This window comes from Monodelphis domestica, chromosome 6 (genome assembly GCF_027887165.1).
Source record: "Monodelphis domestica isolate mMonDom1 chromosome 6, mMonDom1.pri, whole genome shotgun sequence".
NCBI lineage: Eukaryota > Metazoa > Chordata > Mammalia > Didelphimorphia > Didelphidae > Monodelphis > Monodelphis domestica.
This window is the reverse complement of record NC_077232.1, coordinates 157,643,647-157,665,628: the sequence shown is the minus strand read 5'-3', so window position 1 is coordinate 157,665,628 and position 21,982 is coordinate 157,643,647. Positions and strand designations below refer to the sequence as shown.

Below are 21,982 nucleotides of genomic sequence, written 5' to 3'. Positions count from 1 at the left end.
TAATGCCTTGAGGAAATCACATTGGTTCCCCATAGCCAATCAGATATGGAAAGTTTATGTCAAAGTAATCTTATTTTCAATGAAATGTGTGTAACTGATTTTTATTTTGGGTCTATGGTCTTAAATTGGAGTTGGTACAAAGCAGAAAAAAAGAAGTGGTGATCATTCATAGGAATCACATGAGAAAGGATCTCTAAAAATCTGAGTTCTTGTTGTCCTGGATAACATGACCCGAATCCACTTAATCTCCTTAGATGCTGATATTGAAATATCTCTTTGATCTTAAAAGAAATTTCTGGGCATCTAAGTGGGTCAGTGGATACAGAGTCAGGACCAAAGATAGGAAATCCTGGGTTCAATGTTGGCCTCTAACACTTCCTGGCTATTCAACCCTGGGCAAAGCATTTTATTTCATTTGCCTGTCACTTACTGCTCTTCCTGCCTTAAAACCAACAGTTAATATCAATTCTAGGAAGATTAGAGTTTAAAAAAATAAATTGACACTACTTTGTGTCTCGGTTTTTTTGATAAAGATAATGTCCAGAGTTTTGTGTGTCTATGTGGAAATGTACTTAAGCAATTGGATTACAAATTCTGAGTTATCTTTTTGCCCTTTTCCTTGGCCTTTTCCTTGGCCAGGGCAACTTTGTTAAATAGTCCATTTTAATAGATCTAGGGAAGAGAATAGCACTGGCTGGATATATTGAATACAATGATGCCAATCTAATGTGCAGCATTTAAGGTTCTGGCAGTAAGCAAAGATATCATTTTATCACCTCACTCTTTTTACCTTTTATTTTTCATTATTTTGGAAATCTAAAAGAAATAATTGAAAACTGGAAATGGATTTTTTGCTCGTATTTTGGTTCATTACTTCCTACAGTAACCAGCAATTACCCTTTAAATCCGAGGTTCATAATCATTTTTGGAAGTCAAGAATTCTTTGTCAATCTGGTGAAACCTACAAACCCCTCAGAATAATGTTGTTAACTATTTTTAAATTCATGAAAACCTGAGTTCAAATTCTGTCTCAGACTCTTGCTAGAAATTCAAATTCAGTTTACTTCATTTTCCTCAACTGTAAAATGAGGACCATCATACTACCTACCTTGTGGGATCATTTTGACAATCCAATGAGGTAATATCTATGAAGCTCTTTGCAGAAAGCCTAGCACAAAATCAGTGATTTGTACAGCTTCTTCTGCTTCTCCTAACCATAACATGAGAAAGAATGTCATAACAAATATCTAATATTTGTTTGTACCTCATGTGTACCAAGCATTGTGTTAAATTCTAGACAAATATGATCTTTTTTATCTTCATAATGATCCCAGGAAGTAGGTGCTATTATTGCCCCCATTTTTCAGATGAGGAATCTGAGGCAGATAGAGGTTGCAGTGTCTTGTCCAGAGTCACATAGTTTGTATGTTTCTACATATGTATGGAATGGTGGAAATTTCACCTTTTTAAGATTGATGTAATATTGAACAATGGCTGCCAAGGAATTTACTTATGAAATTCCTAAAATGAAACACTCAAGTCAGAATGGAGTTTATGGAGGTTTAATCACAATGGGAGTAGGGAAAAGGAGAGGGAGAGAAGGAGAGAAGAGAAAAGGGAAAGGGGCTACTCAACCTCTGACCAAGGCAGAGGGAGTTTTAGGCCCAAAGGGCCAAGGTGGAAAGAATCAGTCCTTAACTCACGTGAGTGATCTGAAGGAAAGCTGTCTGCGGGCGTCCTCCCTGTCCAAGCTCCTAACACCAACTGGCCTCTAGCTCTCTCCACAGGAAGTGAGCGAATTCCAGAGGCTGTTCCCTACCTCACTTCCTGTGTCTCACAAGTGCCAATGGTTGGCTCTAGCTTGGCTTAGGACAGGCCAGGTGGGCAGTTAGTTATTTCTGATTTGTCATTGACTAGCACATGCCCGTGTAGTGTGGGTGTGCACAATTTTTGGGTGCTAGACCAAAATGGAGACTTTTAAAATTCACATGTATTTCATTCTTCTTTCTCTAGGGCTGACCCACTAGGGCTACCTTTAGGAAAACAAACTGGCCAAAGGCACAGAACCAACCATTATTTAGTAGAGATTTCTGAAGGAACTTCTTTGCAATGAACAGGGCTCTTTAAGAAGAAGAGGCAATGTGATAATTCCTGAGAATATGAAACATTGGTCTTAAAGACACAAGAACTGGGAAGTTTGGGGAAGATCTTGTGACAGGATCTCCCTGAGGAGGACCAGAAATTGGACTCCGTTAGCTCCCAACCATGGACAACCCAACAAGTCCAGCTGAGAGAGGGACTGACAGTCATTAACTCAATTTTCTCACCAACTTCTGGAAGGACAAGGCTCATGCTAAAATCATATGGCAATGAGTTTTAAAATATATTGATTTCAATTAAGATTTAAAATTGTATGACTTTAAAGAATGAAATAAGGTTGATATTTAAACTGAGAGAATAAAGGTACCAATAAACAACAATTAATGCTGTGTCCTCTATTGACACTAAAACCATACCTATATGTTGACTCTTTACCCCAGTCAATGCCTCTTCATAGCCTGTATTAAGATTAAGGGTTCTTATTTGGATAACACATTTAGAGTTATCAGATACATTTTAACTTCCTTATTTATTATTTTTGTAATGTAATCTGTGGCTTTTGAAGGAAAGAACCTAGTTGTTTGGAAACTGGGAATAACCATGATGTCTGAGAAATGGATTTCAGACCTTTTGTTGCTACAGCTACACTGCTTTACCTGTGGGTCCTATGCAAAGATCTTTGGATCAACAATGGAGAATAGTCATTGCCTCAATTTATTTACTTAAAAAACCCTTACTTTCCATCTTAGACTGTCTACTGTGTTGGTACTAAGGCAGAAGTACAGTTAGGGCTAGGCAGTGGGTCTTAAGTGACTTGCCCAGAGGTACATAGCTAGGAAGTGTCTGAGGCCAAATTCAACCTTGGACTTCCCATCTCCAGTCCTGGTCCTCTATCCATTGAACCACCTAGCTGCCCTCCTTGGCTCAATTTAAAGGCCATGTTGTATGGGTGAAAGAGAGGGGAAAGGAGGTGACACCTCCCACTACTGTTTTTGTTGATCCCCAAAATAAGTGAGATGTCCATTTTGAGATTTTTCCTGTGCCCACAAATCAAGAGAACTTCATGTTGTATTTTCAAAACTTATGAGTCATAAAAACGGACTATTAGAGAATATGGTACAATCATGCAAGAAATGTTTTTTCAATATTCAAGGTTTGTGAAACAGCATTGCAAGAACACTATTTTGAAGAAAGAATGTATGAAGACATTGAGGTCATCCTGATATGAAGTTGTTCTTACAGATGCTTTATGTCTGTGTGCTGAGGCTGAGCTCATAGCAGAATTACTTGAAATACTCTTTTGTCAATAATCTTTGCTTCATCATGGGCAATACATTTGAAAAATACTAAGGGAGACTTCCAACCCCTCCTTCCTTCGTGCCTGTATCTAAGACAGTGTTGACCAGATGTCATTCATGGAATAGATGAAAAATCTGATTTTCTTCCTTTATTTTAACTGTTGATTTCACCCTTTTGATGTGAAGGATTGAAATTAGTTTCATAATGATGTATTTGTTAGCTTTGGGTCTCTATGTGGTATAAATTTCAAATCTGTCTAGTTATTTCTTGACGTCATTTTGAATTCCAGTTTGAATGGGCAGGAGTTCAATGTCTCAAAAAAAATCATGTGGTTTTTTGGCATTGCAATTAGATTTGGAAAATTTTTGTGACAAAGATTCACTTATCCAGGAAGTATAGCTAACTGCCTTCTAAAGGTTGCTAAATAGGCTTAAGTCTTAATCTTTAGTCAAAAGAAGAAAGGAAGGTAGCAAGGATTATAAATCAACGAATAAGAGTTAAAGCATATATTTGGCACCTGTTACATGCAGATTACTGTACTATGCTCTGGTTGTACAACCAGGAAAGCAAGATAGCCCCTGCTCTCAAGGAGCATTTTCATGGGGGAGATAATATGCATAAAAGGTTTTAGCTGTGAATCTGACAGAAAAACTTTATGGTTCTCGTGTGATGGATGGGTAGAGAATACAATAGCAATACAGATGACCATAATACATACTTTTTTATGCTATTACCACTGATCAGATCATCCATATCTGATTTTAAACAATCCTAGAGGACTTTGGTTGTGAGAACTGACTTTTTAAGACTCTTAGTAGTTGTGGCCACTAAGGAATCATGGACTAGTCTAGCTCTGGCAGAATCAGTCACCAGGTTCTATTTTCACAAAGACTAAATTCCTGAACAATGGTTGTGAGAGCTGAACTGGAACCAAGGCCAGTAGAGTGGGTGACTTTGCTATTTTACCGTAGACATCTCACATCTCTAGTCATTGTTTATCTAAACACTCCTGAACTATCCATTACTCTTATGGGCAATAATCTATGCTACTGCTTTGCTATAATTATTAATGGTTTCAACTAACTTTTAGTTGAATCCCTTTGATTTTTCAACTATGCCATTATATCATCCACAAAAGACATAATTTTATTACCTCATTGCCCATTCTGACTCCTTCAAATTCTTTTTATTCATTTCTATGTGATATATTGTTGTCATTAGGATTTTTATGTCCACATTAATTAATGAAATTGGTCTATAATTTTTCTTCTTCATTTTTACTCTTCCTAGTTTTGGTGTTAGGAGCATATATGTTTCAGGGTAGGAGTTTGGTAGGACTCCTTCTTTACCTATTATTACAAATTATTTAGTTGATATAAAAATTAATCTTTGAATGTTTGGTAAAATTTGTTTTTAAATCTATCTTGTCCTTATTCTTCTTTCATAGGAAGTTCATTTATGACCTATTTAATATTTTCCCTAAAATGGGCTTATGTAGATATTTTATATCCTACTCTGATACTCTATCTAGGCAATTTATATATTTTTGGTATTCTTCCATTTCACTTATATTGCTAAATTTCTGATATATAATTAGGCAAAATAGTGACTAATAATTGCTTATATTTAATTTACATTTGTATATATTCACACTTTTAATTTTTAATGTTAGTCAATTTTTCTATTTTTCTCTTCCTTTTAAAATCATATTAAGCAATATTTTATCTATTTTTTCATGTTTTCATAAAACAATCTAATTTCATTTACTAACCCAATGGTTTTCTTTGATTCAAGTTAAAAATATCACATTTAATTTTTTAAATTGTGAATTGGGTGTATTGTTGGGCATTTTAATTTTTTTTTTCATTTTTAAAATTACATTACCAATTCCTGATTTTTTTCTTTCTCTATTTTATTGACATAAGCACCTAGAGATCTAAATATCCCCATAATTCCTGATCTTGCTGTATTCCATAGCTCTCGATATATTGTCTCATTATCATGGTCTTTAATAAAATTATTTATTGTTTCTGTGAGTAGCTCTTAAACTTACTCCTTCATGACTTAAACAAAGAGAGATTGACTATTCTAGGATGCCTGATTAAAATACCATTAAAGCACAGGAAAAATAAGCTTTGTGCAAACTGGGAAACACCAATGATACTAATGATAGCAGATAAATTGACACTAAAAACAGGGACTCTTAATAACTTTTATTAAGACCAAAATTTCCTTATCTGGATAAGGTATTCCAACATGTCAGTTACATTTTAACCTCCTTATTCACTGCTTTTGCACTATAACCAGGAATTCATGATGGAAAGAACATAGTCGTTTATAGAGCAGGAATAAGCATGATGTCTGAGAATGGGTTTCAGCTCTTTTGCTACTACAGCTATATCTCTTTATAGCTGTGTGTATTGTGGGAAGGCCCTGGTGTGGCCTATGGAGTATAGTCACTGGATCAATATAAAGTCCATCTTGGATGGGCTCATAGTGAGGGGTCATGAGGTAACTGCTGACACCCTCTGCTACTGTTTTGGTGGATCCCGATGATTCATCAGCTCTCCATTTTAAAGTTTTTCCTGTGGAGACAAATCAAGAAGATTTAGCTTTATTCTTTGAAAAAACATAATCACAAAGCTTTATGAATTGCCAGATCCTTCATTATGAGAGTATGTTTCAAGCCTACATGAAATTTTTTTCACTATTCCAGCCTTTTGAAAGAGCACTGTGAGTGCTGTTCTGAACAAAGAACTTAGAAAAGGCCAGATATGAAGTTGTTCTTGCAGATGCTGCATGTCCTTGTGCTGAACTCATAGCAGAGATATTTCAAATCCCCTTTGTCTATAGTCTTCGCTTCACTGTGGGCAACACCTATGAAAAATACTGTGCAAGACTCCCATTCCCTCCTTCCTATGTGTCTGTAGCCTTAACAGAATTGTCTGACAAGATGACATTCATGGAGAGAGTGAAAAATATGGTTTTCACCCCTTACTTTGACTTTTGGTTTCAGAATTTTGATTTGAAGGATTAGAATCAGTTTTACAGTGATGTACTAGGTAAGCTTTGGCTTTTTTTGTGGTTCATATGTCAAAACTATGTATTGAATCCATGGCTTATATGTTTTAGTGTGAAAGAGTACAAATTTCTCTTTTACAAATACTCTTTTGTCAGTAGTCTTCACTTCATCATGTGCAACACATTTAAAAACATTGAAGGAGCCTTCCAACCCCTCCTTCCTTTGTTCATGTATCTAAGACAGTGTTGACCAGATGGCATTCATGGAATGGATGAAATATCTGATTTTCTTCCTTTGTTTTAACTGTTGGTTTCACCCATTTGATGTGAAGGATTGAAATTAGTTTTATAATGATGTATTTTGTTAGCTTTGGGTTTCTATATGGTACAAATGCCAAACCTAGTCTAGTTATTTCTTGACACCATTATGAATCTCAGTTTGAATGGGCAGGAGTTTAATGTCTAGAAAAAAAATCATGTGGTTGTTTGGCATTGCAATTAGATTTGGAAAATTTTTGTGACAACAAGATTCAGTTATAAGTATAGCTAACTGCCTTCTAAAGGTTGCTAAATAGGCTTATGTCTTAAATATTTAGTCAAAAGAAGAAAGGAAGGTAGCAAGAATAATAAATAAATGAATAAGAGTTAAAGCATATATTAGGCACCTGTCACGTGCAAATTACTGTATTGTGCTCTGGTTATACAACTAGGAAGTTGTACAACCAGATTTAAGAGGAAAAGATAAGACTTTGAATACAAGCCCTGGGAGAAGATTCTGAGGAGAGAAGGATTGTGGGAGTTAGTACTGGCATTAACTATCTCCTCTCTCCTCATTTTGACTGAGCTAGAAGGAGGTTTTGCTCTGGAAAATTTTCTCTTGGAAGTCCTATTCTCATGGAGAGATTAGTGATTCCTTGGTTTGAGAATCTGCCTTGGAGTGGACTGTTTTCCCTGAGGTTCAGAGACCATCTGACTGTGATTCCTCTGCCAGAAATCCACTTGGCCAAGATAATCGCAAAGGGCTTCTCACCTGGGACCTTGAATTATCTAGGGAAGCAAACCCCAGACTTTAGGTAAGGACTCAAATACACCTGTGAGTCCCTTCCTTTTCCTCTTTTAGTTAATCCATATTTAAAACAGAGGTGCTGTTCCAACCTGCACCAGGGAGGCCATAGAAGGGGCCGTGCATTACAATCGACAGCACGCAGCTTTCTAACGTCAATACTTTCAAGGACCTGGGCAGCACCATGGCCAACGACGGGTCCCAAGACCACGAGATCAATGCCAGGATCCAAAAGGCCAGCCAGGCACTCGGGCGGCTGCGCTGCAAAGTCCTCCAACACAGCGGTGTAAGCACTGCGGCGAAGCTCAAAGTGTACAATGCAGTGGTCCTCGGCTCACTCCTGTATGGTTGTGAAACATGGACACTGTACTGGAAGCACATGAAGCAGCTGGAGCAATTCCACCAACGCTCCCTCCAGTCAATCATGAGGATCCGATGGCAGGACCGAATCACCAACCAGGAAGTCCTCGACAGAGCCAACTCCACCAGCATCCAAGTCCTGGTCCTCAAAACCCAGCTACGATGGTCTGGACACGTCATCCGCATGGACCCACAGTGAATACCAAGACAGGTATTCTATGGTGAACTGTCAGCTGGACTCAGGAAACAAGGCCGGCCAAAGAAAAGATTCAGGGATCCGCTAAAGTCCAACTTGAAGTGGGCTGGCATGACACCAAAGCAACTAGAACTCGCTGCCTCTGACAGAAGCAGCTGGCGAACCCACATTCACCATGCCGCCACCACCTTTGAAGATGAGCGACGTCGACGTCTTGCTGCTGCGTGTGAATGCCGACACCAGGCCACAACCGCACCTCCCGTGACAACTGGCGTCCCAGGCCCCATGTGCCACAAACTGTGCGCCTCAGCCTTTGGACTTCAAAGCCACATGAGGGTACACCTTAGATGAAACTGCACAAAGACAATAGTCATTCTCAGCTTCCCAGAGACTACTACTAGGTATTTAAGTAGGGTAGTTTATGGTCAGATAGCCTTTGGGTCTTAGATAAGAGCAGGGAGAGATAAGAAGGGCTTGAGAAGACCAGAAGAGGGAACCCTATGAGGTGGGGCAGAGATTGGAGGGAGGAGCTCTAGCTGGAGAGATTTAGCACTGTATTTATCATTTCCCTACCCTTAATGAACTTTTTAATAATTTTAAGGGTTGTGCTTTATAAGCCCTGGGGAGGCTCCTAGGTGGGTTTTATCATCTCCTATACATCTAAGAAGGATTTTTATTTCCTGATAATATATGTGGATTTACTTCATATCCTACTACTTCGCTATAATTATCGAGTTTCAAATAACTTTTAGTTGAATCACTATGATTTTACACCTATGCATTACATCATCCACAAAAGGAGATAATTTTATTACCTCTCTGTCCGTTCTGACTCCTTCAGATTCTTTTTCTTCATTTCTATGTAATATATTATTGTCATTAGGATTTTTGCATCTATATTCATTAATGAAATGGGTCTATAGTTTTCCTTCTCCATTTTTACTCTTCCTAGTTTTGGTGTTAGGAGCATATATGTTTCATGAAAGGAATTTGATAGGACGCCTTTACCTATTATTTCAAATTATTTAGTTGATATAAAAATTAGTCTTTTAATGTTTGGCAAAATTGGTTTTTAAATCCATCTTGTCCTTATTCTTCCATAAGAAGTTTATTTATGGCCTGTTCAATACTTTTTTCTAAAATATACTTATTTAGATGTTGTATATCTTACTCTGACCATCTATCTAGGCAGCTTACATATTTTTTTGTATTCTTCTATTTAACTTATATTGCTAGGCAAAGGAACTAATAATTACTTGAATTTAATTTTCATTTCTCAGATATTCACCATTTTCATTTTTGTTGCTAGTAATTTTTTTCTGCTTTCCTTTCTCCCTTTAAAATCATATTCACCCATAGTTTATCTAGTTTATTGATGATTTCATAAAACCAAATCTAACTTTATTTATTAATCCAGTGGTTTTCATTCATTCAGTTTTAATCTGACATTTAAATTCTTGAATTTCCAATTTGGTGTTTTGGGGGGATTCTAATTTGGTTTTTTTCCTAGTTTTTTAAATTGCATTCCCAATTTGCTGACTTTTTCTTTCTCTATCTTATTGATATAAGCATTTAGCAACCTAAATATCCCCATAATTACTGCTTTTGCTATATTTCATAGGTCGATATGTCTCATTATCATGGTCTTTAATGCATTTATTTATTATTTCTATGACAAGCTCTTAAACACACTCCTTGTTGATTTAAACACAGAGTGATTAAGACTATTCTAGGATCCTGATTAAAGTACCAATAAACAGAAAAAATAGGCTTTGTGCAAACTGGGAAACATTAATGATATCAGAAAAATATCCTCCATTGACTCTAAAGCCATAGGAATATGACTCCTTGCCCAATCAAAACTTTATAATTTATATTAAGAATAAAGTCCTTATTTGAATAAGGCATTTGAGATAAGAGTTAACCAAATCCTCTTTATTGGTTATATTAAGATTAAAGGTTCCTTATCCGGAAAAGAAATTCTAGGTGTCAGTTACATATTAACAGACTCCTTGTGTAATATAACCAGGAATTGATGATAGAAAGAAGAGTATTTTATAAAATAGGAGTAAGCATGATGTCTGTGAAATGGATTTCAGCTCTATTGCTACTACAGCTATGCTTCTTTAGTTGTGGGTCGTGTGGGAAGGTCCTGGTATGGCCTTTGGAGTATAGTCACTGGCTCAATATGAAGGCTATCCTGGATGAACTTATAGCGAGGGGCCATGAGGTGACTGTGCTGACACCCTCTGCTACTCTTTTGGTGGATCCCAATAATTCATCAACTCTCCATTTTGAGGTTTTTCCTGTGCAGACCAATCAAGAAGATGTAGCTTTGTTCTTTGAAAAAATGATCACATTTTGGACTTATGAAATGCCAAATCTTTCATTATTAGAGTATGGTGCCAGCCTACAAGAAATTCTTTTCCAGTATTCCAGGTTTGTGAAACACACCTGTGAGAGTGCTGTTCTGAACAAAGAACTTATGAAAAGATTGAAGAAGGCCAGATATGAAGTTCTTCTTGGAGATGCTGTGTGTCCTTGCACTGAGGTCATAGCAGAGATACTTGAAATCCCTCTTGTCTATAGTCTTCGCTTCACTGTTGGCAACACCTATGAAAAATACTGTGGAGGACTCCCATCGCCTCCTTCCTATGTGCCTGTAGCCTTTACAAAATTGACTGACAACATGACATTCATGGAGAGAGTGAAAAATATGCTTTTCACACTTTACTTTGACTTTTGGTTTCAGAATTTTGATGAGAAGGAATGGAATCAGTTTTACAGTGATGTATTAGGTAAGCTTTGGGTTTCTTTGTGGTTCATGTGTCAGAACTGTCTATTGGATCCATGGCTTATATGTTTTAGTGTGAAAGAGTACAAATTTAATGCCTTGAGGAAATCACATTGGTTCCCCATAGCCAATCAGATATGGAACATTTGTGTGTCAAAATAATTTAGTTTTTAATGAAATATATTTAACTCATTTTTTGCTCTATTATCTTCAATTTTTGTTGGTACAAAAGAGAAAAAAAGGATGGTGGTAGTTTATTGGAATTATATGAGAAGGGGCCTCCAAAGTCTAAGTTCTTGTTGTTCTGGATGGTGTTTCCAGTATCCAGTTAATTCATTATATTGATTTTAAAAGAAATTTAGAGGCATTTAGGTGGCTCAGTGGATAGAGAGCCACTCTGAAGATTGGAAATACTGGGTTCTGATTTGACCTCAGACCCTTCCTAGGTGTTTGACCCTGAGCAAGTCACTTAACTTACTATTCCTTAATGGTTTTCTGCCTTTAAACTAACATTAGTATCAATTCTGAGATAGAAGTTGAGTTTTTAAAAAATTATTCTCACTTTTTTATGGATATCAACTCTATTTTACGTATGTGTTTCTCTGTGGGGACATATTTAAGCAATATGATTATAAATCTTTGAATTGACTATTTCCTCTTTTCCTTGACCAGTGCAATTTCTTTAAATGGTAATTTTTAATAGATCAATGGAAGTGACTAGCAATAGCTGGCTGTATTGAATACAATCATGCCAATCCAATCTGCAACAGTTAAGGTTTCAGTAGTAAGCTAAGGTATCATTTTATCACCTTACACCTTTTAGTTTTTACTTATTTGGACATAGAAATGCTTTGTTTCTAAATCATTGAGTGAGAGATGGCACATTCTTAATTAATAATAGTTTGGGAACTTTAAATATGGCTTCTCATTTTACACAGAAAAGTCTCCATGTATCAGAATTATGTAAATTTTTTCATGCCAAGAACTTCAAGTTCAGTTATTGGCTGGATGGTAGAGCCATTGTAGTATTCCATACTTGATCTTCCTTTCTCTACTTAGGATGCATAAACCTTGGTAAATTAAGGAATTAAGAGTCATTACATCATTTTGGCAGAAGGAAAGACCTCAGATATTTGTGGGAATTAAGTAAAATAATATTGTATTTGCAAAAAAATGCCTAGGTAATGAGTCAGAAATGGGGAAGATATTCTATCACACAGTCTACACAATAAACTAGGAAATTTTGATACTTGTCCACACTCAAAATCTAAGAAAAAGAAGAAAGAAATGATTTTTACAAGTTATAGGGTCAGGTTGTCTGGTTATTTTTTAGAGTCCTGTGCAAAAATATCTCCAAACCAGTTGAGAAAGAATGATAGTTGTTTGAGGAAACTAGGAGAGATTCCTTACCTGGCAGCAATCAGTTGCTCAACTTTTTACCTAAATGTTGAAATCAAGATTTGGAATGAAAATCTACCATCCAACAGAAAAAAGAAAACTCTTTTTTGGTTGAAGAAATATAGAGACTCAGAGTTTATTAAACTCTGATACAGGACATGTTAGTTGACAACCTAGAACACTATTATCAATGTTAAAACTTTTTTGTCCTACCCCTTTAAGCACTGTTTACAGATCTTCAGATTCTAGTATTGCCCTACTTCCATTTATCATTCACAGACAGTGAGTGGAATGGTTCAACCTTAAATACTGAAGGCTGTTCTCTGTGTACATGCATTAGTAGAATGTATTTTTCAGACTCCCTGTCCTTTTGTTGTGCCTAAAAAACAGGACTCCAACTCTTTAGGAATATACCCCAAAAAGGTGCCTGATGTATTAGCTACAATGAGTGCATTGGGTAGACACATTGGAGCAAGAAATGTGAGCCAGTGTGAATATTTTCAACATCACGAGAAATAACTATAGAGGTCACCTTATTTTTTTTTAATTTTAAACATTATTTTATTTGGTCATTTCCATACATTATTCACTGGAAACAAAGATCATTTTCTTTTCCTCCCCTCCCCCCTCCCACCACCTTTCCCTCTCCCATAGCCGACGCATGATTCCACTGGTTATCACATGTGTTCTTGGCTCGAACCCATTTCCCTGTTGTTGGAATTTGCATTATAGTGTTCATTTAGAGTCTCTCCTCAGTCTTATCTCCTCCAACCCTGTAGTCAAGCAGTTGCTGTTCATCAGTGTTTTAACTCCCACAATTTATCCTCTGCTTGTGGATAGTATTTTTTAGATCCCTGCAGATTGTTCAGGGACATTGCATTGACACTAATGGAGAAGTCCATCACCTTCAATTGTACCACAATGTATCAGTCTCTGTGTACAATGTTTTTTTGGTTCTGCTCTTTTCGCTCTGCATCACTTCCTGGAGGTTGTTCCAGTCTCCATGGAATTCCTCTACTTTATTATTCCTTTTAGCACAATAGTATTCCATCACCAACATATACCACAATTTGTTCAGCCATTCCCCAATTGAAGGGCATCCCCTCGTTTTCCAATTTTTGGCCACCACAAAGAGCACAGCTATGAATATTCTTGTACAAGACTTTTTCCTTATTATCTCTTTGGGGTACAAACCCAGCAGTGCTATAGCTGGATCAAAGGGCAGACATTCTTTTATCGCCCTTTGGGCATAGTTCCAAATTGCCCTCCAGAATGGTTGGATCAATTCACAACTCCACCAGCAATGAATTGGTGTCCCCACTTTGCCACATCCCCTCCAGCATTCATTACTTTCCATAGCTGTCATGTTAGCCAATCTGCTAGGCATGAGGTGATACCTCAGAGTTGTTTTGATTTGCATCTCTCTGATTATAAGAGATTTAGAACACTTTTTGATGTGCTTATTAATACTTTTGATTTCTTTGGCTGCAAACTGCCTGTTCATGTCCCTTGCCCATTTGTCAATTGGAGAATGGCTTGATTTTTTCTACAATTGATTTACTTCTTTATAAATTTGAATAATTAAACCTTTGTCAGAGGTTTTTATGAAGATTGTTTCTCAATTTGTTGCTACCCTTCTGATTTTGGTTACATTGGTTTTGTTTGTACAAAAACTTTTTAATTTGATGTAATCCAGATTATTTATTTTGCATTTTGTAACTCTTTCTAATTCTTGCTTGGTTTTGAAGTCTTTCCCTTTCGAAAAGTCTGGCATGTATACTATTCTGTGTTCACCTAATTTTCTTATAGTTTCCTTCTTTATGTTCAAGTTATTCACCCATTTTGAATTTATCTTGGTGTAGGGTGTGAGGTGTTGATCTAAACCTAATCTTTCCCACACTGAACTCCAATTTTCCCAGCAGTTTTTATGAAATAGTGGATTTTTGTCCCCAAAGCTGGGATCTTTGGGTTTGTCATATACTGTCTTGCTGAGGTTGCTTGCCCCCAGTCTATTCCACTGATCCTCCTTTCTGTCTCTTAGCCAGTACCAAATTGTTTTGATGACCTCTGCTTTATAATATAGTCTGAGATCTGGGACTGCAAGACCCCCTTCCTTTGTATTTTTTTTTTCATTATTTCCCTGGATATCCTTGATCTTTTGTTCTTCCAAATGAACTTTGTTATGGCTTTTTCTAAATCAGTAAAAAAAAATTTTTGGAAGTTCCATGGGTATGGCACTAAATAGATAGATGAGTTTGGGTAGGATGTTCATTTTTATTATATTGGCTCATCCTACCCATGAGCAGTTAATGTTCTTCCAATTGTTCAAGTCTAGTTTTAGTTGTGTGGCGAGTGTTTTGTAGTTGTGTTCATATAGTTCCTGTGTTTGTCTCGGGAGATAGATTCCTAAGTATTTTATTTTGTCTAAGGTAATTTTGAATGGGATTTCTCTTTCTAGTTCTTGCTGCTGAGCTGTGTTGGAGATATATAGAAATGCTGATGATTTATGTGGGTTTATTTTGTATCCTGCAACTTTGCTAAAGTTGTTGATTATTTCAATTAGCTTTTTGGTTGAATCTCTAGGATTGTTTAAGTAGACCATCATGTCATCTGCAAAGAGCGATAATTTGGTCTCCTCCTTGCCTATTTTAATGCCTTCAATTTCTTTTTCTTCTCTAATTGCTACCACTAGTGTTTCTAATACAATGTCAAATAATAGAGGTGATAATGGGCATCCTTGTTTCACTCCTGATCTTAATGGGAATGGATTTAGTTTATCCCCATTGCAGATGATATTAGTTGATGGTTTTAGATATATACTGTTTATTATTTTTAGGAATGACCCTTCTATTCCTATGCTTTCTAGTGTTTTTAGTAGGAATGGGTGTTGTATTTTATCAAAGGCTTTTTCTGCATCTATTGAGATAATCATGTGGTTCTTGTTGGTTTGCTTGTTGATGTGGTCAATTATGTGGATGGTTTTCCTAATGTTGAACCAGCCCTGCATTCCTGGTATAAATCCTACTTGATCATGGTGGATAACCCTTCTGATCATTTGCTGGAGTCTTTTTGCTAGTATCCTATTTAAGATTTTTGCATCTATATTCATTAGGGAGATTGGTCTATAATTTTCTTTCTCTGTTTTTGGCCTGCCTGGCTTTGGAATTAGTACCAGGTTTGTGTCATAAAAGGAGTTTGGTAGAACTGCCTCTTTGCTTATTATGTCAAATAGTTTGTATAGTATTGGGATTAACTGTTCTTTGAATGTTTGATAGAATTCATTTGTGAATCTGTCTGGACCTGGGGATTTTTTCTTAGGACGTTCTTTGATGGCCTGTTGGATTTCTTTTTCTGTTATGGGATTATTTAAGAAAACTATTTCTTCTTCTGTTAGTCTAGGCAATTTATATTTTTGTCAATATTCATCCATATCACCTAGGTTGGTATATTTATTGCCATATAGTTGGGCAAAGTAGTTTTTAATGATTGCCTTTATTTCCTCTTCATTGGAGTTGAGATTCCCCCTTTTCATCCTTGATACTGTTAATTTGCCTTTCTTCTTTCCTTTTTTTAATTAGATTGACCAGTACTTTGTCTATTTTGTCTGTTTTTTCAAAGTACCAGCTTCTAGTCTTGTTTATTAGCTCAATAGTTCTGTCACTTTCTATTTTATTAATTTCTCCCTTAATTTTTAGGATCTCTAGTATGGTTTTCTTCTGGGGGTTTTTAATTTGTTAGTTCTCAAGTTTTTTGATTTGCATTTCCAATTCCTTGGTCTCTGTCCTCCCTAATTTGTTAATATATGCACTCAGGGATATGAATTTTCCTCTAAGTACTGCCTTGGCTGCATCCCATAAGGTTTGAAAGGATGCTTCGCCGTTGTCATTTTCTTCAACGAAATTGTTAATTGTTTTTATGATTTCTTCTCTAACTATCCGATTTTGGAGTATCATGTTATTTAATTTCCAATTAATTTTTGATTCGGGTCTCCATGTACCCTTGCCGATCAATATTTTAATTGCCTTGTGATCTGAAAAGGCTGCAGTTAATATTTCTGCTTTTCTGCATTTGAGTGCCATGTTTCTATGACCTAGTGTATGATCTATTTTTGTGAATGTGCCATGTGGTGCTGAAAAGAAGGTGTATTCTTTTTTGTCCCTATTTATTTTTCTCCATATGTCTATTAACTCTAATTTTTCTAAGATTTCATTCACCTCTTTTATCTCTTTCTTGTTTATTTTTTGGTTTGATTTATCTAAATTTGATAGTGGTTGGTTCAGGTCTCCCACTAATATGGTTTTACTGTCTATTTCCTCCTTTAATTCTCCTAGTTTCTCCATTAAAAATTTGGATGCTATACCATTTGGTGCATACATGTTGATTAGTGATATTTCCTCATTGTCTATACTCCCTTTTAGCAGAATATATTTACCTTCCCTATCCCTTTTGATCAGGTCTATTTGTGCTTTGGCTTTGTCAGATATCATGATTGCAACTCCTGCCTTCTTTCTATCAGTTGAGGCCCAAAAGGTCTTACTCCAACCTTTAATTCTAACCTTGTGAGTGTCAACCCGTCTCATATGTGTTTCTTGAAGACAACATATGGTAGGGTTTTGGGTTCTAATCCACTCTGCTATTTGTCTACATTTTATGAGTGAGTTCTTCCCATTCACGTTCAAAGTTATGATTGTTATTTGTGGATTTGCTGGCATTTTGATATCTTCCCCTAGTTCTGACCTTTCTTCTTTAGCTATTTCCTTTTGAACCAGTGATTTACTTTTGGTCAGTCCCCCTAGTCCCCTCCCTTGAGATGCTTCCCTTTCTAGCCCCTCCCTTTTTATGCTCCCTTCCCCTCCCCCCTCTCCTTCCCTCCCTTTTTATACTCCCTCCCCCCTCCCCCTCCTTAATTTTCCTTTCTTTCTTGCCCTAATGGATAAGATAGAATTCAGGATCCCACTGGATCTAGATGTTCTTTCCTCACAGATTTGATTTCACTGAGAGTAAGGTTTAAGTAATTCCACTTCATGCTCTCTTCCTCTTCTTCTCATATGAGAGTTCTTCCCCTACCCTTCCTATGTGTATCTTTATATGGGAAAGATTATTCTATTAATTCCCCCCCCATTTCTTGAAATAAATCTTAGTATTATCGACGGTTCCCCCCTCCCTTTTCCTTTCTTTGCCCCCACCTTCCCCAAACCTTCTTAATGCCCCAATATTTCCCTATGCATGTGTCTTCTAACTACTCTTATGATGCTACAATTTATGAGAGTTACACAAAACATTTTCCCCACATATTAATATGTATAATTTGATGTAAATGTAGTCCTTATAGAAGAGAGTTTAACTTAAAGAAAAAGATAAGATTTATCTCCTTTTCCCTTCCTTTCATATTTACCTTTTCATGTTTCTCTTGCTTTCTGTGCTTGGATATCAAATTTTCCACTAAGTTCTGGTCTTTTCTTAGCAAATGCTTGGAAATCTTCTATTTTGTTGAATGCCCATACTTTCCCCTGGAAGTATATAGTCAGTTTTGCTGGGTAGTTGATTCTTGTTTGTAGACCCAGCTCTCTTGCCTTTCTAAATATCATGTTCCATGCTTTGCAGTCTTTTAGTGTGTTAGCTGCTAAGTCGTGTGTGATCCTTATGGGAGCCCCCTTATATCTGAAGCTCCTCTTCTTGGCTTCTTGTAGAATTTTCTCCTTTTCTTGGAAGCTCTTGAATTTGGCAATTACACTCCTAGGGGTTGTCTTTTGGGGATTTAGTATAGAGGGTGATCTATGAGTCCTTTCTATTTCTATTTTGCCCCCTTGCTCCAGAACGTGGGGGCAATTTTCTTTTATAATGTCCTGTAGAATAATATTGAGTTTATTGTTTATCTCTGGTTTTTCTGGGAGACGGATAATTTGGAGGTTTTCTCTTCTCCCTCTGTTTTCGAGATCTGTGACCTTCTCAGTGAGACATTTTATGTTTTCTTCTAATTCATTAATTTTTTGCGTTTGCTTTATTGATTCTTGCTGTTTTATCATCTCACTTTCTTTGAGTTGCTTGATTCTGGTCGTTAGGGACTGGTTTTGCTTTTCAGCTTTGTCTGCCCTTCTATTGGATGCTTCGAGCTCTTTTTCCAATTGAGCAGTCTTATCTGTCAGACTGCTGATCTCTTTCTCCCATTTTTCTTTCCAGGTTTCCATCTTTTTGATAAGTTCCAGTTTGAGATCTTCCAGAGCTTATTGATAGTTTCCATTTTGGGAGGCATGTTCTGATTTTTTGGGGGGGTTTCCTCCTCATTCTCCTCTTTTCCTTGGGTACTTCCACCATAAAAGTTTTCAATAGTCCCTTTTTTCCCTTTCTTCCTGGAGGCTTGATTTTGGGCCATGTGAGCCATCCCTTTGGTGGTTTTATTCCCCTTTCCTTTTTGGTCTGGGGTCTGGGTTATATGGGCGGTTTTTCTGTGAATTTAGGTTGCTTCAGACTAGTTCTTCCCAGCCTCTGAGGTTTCTTAGAGTGCTGGGTCCCTGATCACAGCCACACTGCCCAGGTGTTCAGCTCCGCCCAGATAATCAGCGCGTGGTCCGCCCCTAGTGTTTAGCTCCGCGGAGATGTTCAGTGCAGCCACCCCAAGTACAGCTCCGCTGACCTCCGTGCTCAGTGCCGGGTTCTCCAGTGAAACCACCCTGAGACGTTTTTTCCTGGCAGTCCCCAGATCCCAAGGACCCTGGAATGCCCCCCCCCAGACAGAGACGTTCCCCACTCACTCGCTGTCCCGGTGAGCGCTCAGGTAGCTCACTATGGTTTGGTGGGGGAGGTGGGGTGGGGAAAGGCGGCTCAGTTCACTTTTCTGTGCAAGCTTTTCCTCCTTCTTATTATAGTGTGGAAATGTTCAAGTCCCACATACCTTCACCTCTGTGGGATACTGGGGAGTCCTGTTCCGCCAAAGGTGATTTTTATGCTCCTTTGATGTAGTCTGTTTCATTCGGTGCCGGGGAGAGGAAGTGTGTGGCGTCTAGATTGCAGCCATGATTCGAGGTCACCTTATTTTTAAATGAAGCCACATGCCCTTTGAAATCATAGAAATGTATCTGAAAGTCCAATAACAGAAAAGGAAATTGGAAAATTCCTGGCAGAACATCAAGTACTGCTAGAAAAAGATATTATTAATGAGATTACTTGGGATGTTTGTAAGAGGCAATTCCCAATATTTTCAATCTTTGAGCCTATTTTACAATAGGTCACAGTCCATGAACACAAACTCTTAGATATTTCCTAGTATGTGACCTTAGCAAGTCATTTAATCCTCATTGCCTATCCCTTACCACTCTTTTGCCGTGGAACCAATACCTTTTTCAATTCTAAGATGGGAGGGAAAGGAAAGGAATAAATTGGCCTTTGATGCTCTGACCTAGTAAGAGCTACAGAAAGATATCTTAAAATTCATCAGAAAATTTTCTCTGGCTTAAGAAGAAAGTAGCCAGTGTTAGTCAGTGATTCCATCATGACATTTAAGGACAAAATAATCAAGACTCATTCATGTCCTTTCATCATGAAATCTGCTCCTATAAATAATAATAATCATGTATGGAAATGGAGTTAACTTTTTAAACCTGAGTTAATTTAAAACCAATTCTCATCCCCTGAAAAGGCCCCTGATTAGAATGCCAAGAAAGAAAGTGAGCTTCGGATTGAAAACTTTGGTGAATTTATGTAAATGAACTCCTTTGACACCAAAGCCCATGCCATCTATTAAGATCTTGCAAAATCAACTTCACTTTTTTTTCTTCAGTTATTTCTCACTTATGTTTGATTCTTTCCTTTTTAATTTTAATTTTTAAAAATATTTTCCCATGTTTAGATACTTCATTTTCTTCCCCTCCTTTTTTCTCTCCCCCCTCCCAGAGCTGACAAGCAATTTCACTGGGTTATACAAATGTCATCACTTAGTACCTATTTCCAAATTATTCATTTTCACAATAGAATTATCTGTTAAAGTCTAAACACCCCTCAAATATCCATTTGAATAAGAGATGTTATATGGCTTTTTTTCTGAGTTTCTACTCCCATAGGTTCTTCTCTTGGTGTAGATAGCAGTCTTTCTCATAAGACCCTCAGGATTGTCCTGGATCACTGCATTAGTACTAAAAGTAAATTCCTTTACATTGGATCATTCCACAACATTTTACTTTCTATGCAAGATGTTCTCTTGGTTCTGCTCATTTCACTCTGCATCTACTCATGGAGGTTCTTTCAATTCAGATAGAAATCCTAGAGTTCATCATTCCTTACAGCACAACAGTATTCCATCACCATCATTACATTTTGTTCAGCTATTCCCCAATCAAGGAACAAGCCCTCATTTTCCAATTTTTTGCCACCACAAAGAGTACAGCTATGAATAAGTTTGTACAACCCCTTTTCATTATCTCTTTGGGGTACAAACCTAGTAGTGGTATTGCTGGATCAAAGGGCAGGTATTCTTTTAAAGCCCTTTGGAAATAATTCCAGATTACCTTCTAGAATGGTTGGATAAATTCACAACTCCACCAGCAGTTCATTAATGTCCTGATTTTGCCATATCCCCTCCAACATTTATTATCCTTTACTATCATATTGGTCAATCTACTAAATGTGAGATGGTACCACAGAGTTGTTTTGACTTGCATTTCTCTAATCAGGAGGGATTTAGAACATTTTTCATGTGACTGTTGACAGTTTTGGTTTCTTCATCTGAAAACTGCCTATTCCTATACCTTGACCATTTTTCAACTGGTGAATGGCTTAATTTGTTGTGTATTTGACTTAGTTCCTTATAAATTTGAGAAATCAGATTTTTGTCAGAGGAAATTTTTCCCCAGTTTGTTGTTTCCCTTCTAATATTGGTTGAATTAGTTATGGTTATACAAAACTTTTATAATTTAACAAAATTGAAATTATACATTTTATATTTTGTAATGTTCTCTGTGAGATTCCCCACTAGCATAGTTTTTACTATCTATTTCCTCCTTTAGTTCCAATAGTTTCTTCTTTAAAAATCTGGATGCTATACCATTTGGTGCATATATGTTGAGTACTGATATTTCTTCATTATCTATGCTGTCTTTTATCAGGATGCAATTAACTTACTTATCTTTTTAATCAGATCTATTTTTGCTTTAGCTTTGTCAGAAATCATGGTTACTACACCCGTCTTTTTTTTTTCTCGGTTGATGCCCAATAAATTCTTCTCGAGCCTCTTAGTTTTACCATGTGTATGTCTACTTGCCTCATGTATGTTTCTTATAAACAACATATAATGGGACTTGGGGTTTTAATCCACTCTGCTTTCTGTTTACATTTTATGGGCAAGGTCATTCTATTCATATTCACAGTTATGATCACCATCTGTTTATTCCTCATCATTTTGATTTCCTCTTTTTATCCTGTCCTTTCTCCTTTAACAATTTCCCACCACACAAGTGTTTTGTTTTAATCAATCCCCATTCCCCCACTCTTATTTTATTCGCCTTTCCATCCCCCCCCCATATACCTCTCCTACTTCTCTTTAAGGTCTTTTAATCACCACCCCCAACTTTTCCCTCTCTTATATTACTTCCATCCCAACACCTCCTTTCCTTATTCCCCTTCTACTTCTCTGTAGGGTAAGTTTGGATTCTATACCCCCAATAAATCTAGTTGTTCCTCCCTCTCTGAACTGATTCCGATGAGAGTAAGGTTTACATATTACTTGTTACCACCCTCATCCTCCCCTTCTTGTAATACT

At 36.9% G+C, this 21,982-nt stretch overlaps 1 protein-coding gene across 7 annotated transcripts in view; it reads left to right on the top strand.

The window, feature by feature from the left end:
• The window catches only part of LOC100010818 (UDP-glucuronosyltransferase 2A2), a 251,836-nt gene that overhangs the window by 160,148 nt on the left and 69,706 nt on the right, over positions 1-21,982 (top strand). The window lies entirely within an intron of this gene.